At 39.4% G+C, this 3,553-nt stretch overlaps 1 pseudogene; it reads right to left on the bottom strand.

Moving 5' to 3' along the window:
* Positions 1 to 274: 274 nt before the first annotated feature.
* Positions 275 to 3,233, bottom strand: LOC129286360 (lysM domain receptor-like kinase 4; annotated as a pseudogene).
* Positions 3,234 to 3,553: the final 320 nt, after the last annotated feature.

The raw sequence follows: 3,553 nt of genomic DNA on the forward strand, positions 1-3,553 counted from the left end.
GATTAATATAATCGTCGTTAGGATTGTGGCTAGGAGTTTGCTTTTGTAGGGGGCTGTGGGCAAGTAAAGTTGATGTCAATGGAAGTGCATGGTGTAATAATTTCCAAATGACTAGAAGGATGCAGAATGGAAAACGAACCTTCTATGAAGAATGACAAGCCATTAATGGGTGATGATTAATGCAGGGAATCAGTTGATTCACGAGTTACATAGGTAGTCAGGAGAATATTCTAACTCATACATAGTCAAGTTTGGTTAGGGATGTCAGTGTTCAAGCATTGTAAAACTAGAACTAGTTGAGACTGTGAACTATATATCTGAGCATGTCCTCTACATTAGAGCAATGACATAAAATCTTGCATTTTTCTATTCTTCTATATTTGCATTCTGAATGCTTTTGTAATATAATGGTATGAAACCAACCAACTTTCCTGTCTCTTTCTTCTTTCTTGGAGTTTGTTGATAGCACAGTCTCTCCTCCTGAGTACATGGTCCCTATGTACGCACAAAAAGGAAGAAAGAATGTTGTGGGTATAAGCTTCACTTTCAGATGGATCTATAATCTATTTGGAAAAAACAATGACGTGCTTTCTTCTGTGGATTCTTGGTCTGATTCAGAAGTAGTGCCATGCATAGGCATAGCTGATCTTATATCATGAGGAACCTCAAGAGAACGTTCAATGATCTTTAAGGTATTCTGTGTCTTTCTCAATGCTTCTAGCTCTGCTGAAACCTCTCTCATTGTGGGTCTCTTCTTCCCATTCAGTCTCAAGCATCTCTTTGCAAGATTTGCAATGCTAAGAATATCATCTTTCCTTCCTTCGTGTACAACTCTAGCATCTACAATCTCAAAACCTGGCCCTTCTTCATCAAAGAAATGAATTCTGCAACAAGGTTTTGACCTTGATCTTCTTCTGAGAAGGTAATGGGTTTCCTTCCACAAATGAGCTCCACAAGCACAACCCCAAAGCTATATACATCACTTTTATCTGTGAATTGACTGGATTGGAAGTATTCGGGATCAATGTACCCAAAAGTGCCTTGTACCACTGTGGTTAAGTGAGTCCTATCGTTTGGGACTGATCTGGAAGTCCCAAAATCAGATACTTTGGCACTGTACTTATGATCTAGGAGTATGTTGGAAGTTTTGATGTCTCTATGGAAGATGGGAATGGAAGCTGAGGAATGCATATAGGCCACGGCCCCAGCAACCTCACTAGCAATTCTAAGGCGGGCATCCCATGAAAGATGTGATTCAAGTTCCTGGTTATGGATGTGGTGAGAAAGGGTACCATTGGGAATATATTCATATACTAATAATGGGGCTTCAGTCTCTAGGCACCAACCCAAGAGTTTGACAATGTTCCTGTGATTTATTTGGGATAGAATCACCACTTCGTTAATGAAAGCCTCAGTCTGGTTTCTCACAATTTCTTTCGACTTCTTAACTGCGACAATGCTGCCATCTGGTAACATCCCTTTATAAACAGTTCCAAACCCACCTTGACCAAGAAACCTACTTTTATTGTAGTTATCTGTTGCTCGTTCGAGCTCTTCTGCTGTAAAAAGTTTTGCTTTCTTGCCCGTTTCCATAGCATGACATCTTTTCTTGTAGCAAGAGTCCACCATTTTGCTTGAACAATTTTTCTTTACGAACTCTTTCTTGCTTTTGTTTTAGGTATTGATGTAACTTGTAACCCGAAAGAAATAAGCATAAAAGTGAAGCACCAATGCCAACACCTGCAAGGACATGATTAAGCGCGTGGTAGTAATTCTTTATTTGCAAACAAGCAGATACACTGAAAGCATGGAGTTGTAGATATAGTGATCGTCCCAATTACAATACATGGCCTAGAATCACCAACCATCGCTTGAACACAGTTTTTTAATAAGATCTATTGGTTGATTTGTTCTTCTACTCAGGTAACGAGGAGAGAAGGTTGTGTTGGAGATAATTTTTGGGCAACGGATTTATGTACTTGGCATGTGGTTTGAGCAAAAGCATTGAAATAAAATATGATCCAATGATTTTCTTTTCTTTCAGGTATTTAAAGGGTGATATATAGGTAAAATTTATGTGCATTATCTTGCCTTTTGATTCACTACTTTGAAATTTCAAACTGCTGTATGTTTAAGAGATTCCATATGTTGTTGTCTAGATATCTGTTGGTATTTAGGATAATTGCTAAATCTGGTTTGACACGTACTGCACCAAATATAGTTGGGACAAATATCACTTTAAAGAGAGTGTGATTAGCGCATACTTCTAAGCATAATTCTATCTTTCACATATTTTGCTGCAACAGGTTGACGTAAATCATAATCATGCTATCTAAAAACATTATGAACCAGAGAGGACTGAAGAGATTACCTAAGGAAGCAACCAGTTTGAGGGGGAAACGATGTGATTGAGGACGATCACAATTGAGAGTGCTGTAACTTGAGTTTGAAAGGTATCTCTGGGAGAATGAACAAGTGCAGTAGAACATATGTGGATTGAGCTTGCAAGAGGAGGGATTGAGTGGAACTAAGAAAGGGGTCAAGGGAGGGATGATTGCATTTGAAGGCAACAGGTTAGAGGTCAGCAGAGTCTGTTGATCCACACCATAGACCTGTGAGGCTGACTCTAGCGAATCCCCGTGGTCAAGTGTGTGAACAAGCAAGGAGGAGACCCCATCTGAGATCTGGTTAGCAGTGGGACAAGCACATAACACTGGAATTGTAATCTGGGCACCCAGGGGGAGACTGATAGGGCTGAAACTATTTTTTTGAACTAACATCTGACAAATGGCGAGGTCTTGATAAGTACTGTTGACCACAGAATAGTAGGTGTCACCTGCCTCCAAGGCATAAGAAGTGGCATGCTGGTAGATGCTGCCCAAACATGAACAGTCGATAGGCACTATCACAATTTGATTGAAAGGAATTTTGTTGGCATTGCTTGAGATGTTGTTGAGGGAGGCTATGGAAGATGCTTCTGAGCCAAGATGACTAGCAATGGCTAGAGGAGTGTCATAAGGAGGTCTGGATCTGAAAGTTACAAAGGAGGTGCATGACTTTTGGAGGCCATTGCAGAGATATCCTTCCGACATCGGGTTGCTGGAGCAGTCAAAGCCAGTCTTGTTGAGGTATACTTGTTGGCACCAACAATGGAGTAATTGGGAAAGCACAGACAGGAGCAGAATGGAAAATGAAGGAAGCTTCATGTCTTGCAGACTGGACATGAGTTTCATTGCTATTGTTCTTGTGCGTGAGATGAGTTTCAAATTCAATGTTTGAGGAAGGAACATGATTCCAAGGTAACAAATATTTTGAGTGATTTAGCTGACTTGGAAGGTCGGCATTGTGAATTATTTTCCATACGACAGCTAAGAACTTCAAATAACATTGCTATATTTTCATTTTTTTTAATTGAATTCTATATTGATTAGATTGTGTTGCGGGTGTCTTTTCTGCTATTTGTTTTTTAAATTGAATTCTATATTAGTTAGATTGGGTTGCTAGTGTCTTTTCTGGGGTTTGATAGTTGAATTGTTATTTAAAAAATAAATAA

The sequence above is a fragment of the Prosopis cineraria genome, unplaced genomic scaffold (genome assembly GCF_029017545.1).
Source record: "Prosopis cineraria cultivar Desert tree isolate PC_DT_omini unplaced genomic scaffold, ASM2901754v1 PC11, whole genome shotgun sequence".
Classification (NCBI taxonomy): Eukaryota; Viridiplantae; Streptophyta; class Magnoliopsida; order Fabales; family Fabaceae; genus Prosopis; species Prosopis cineraria.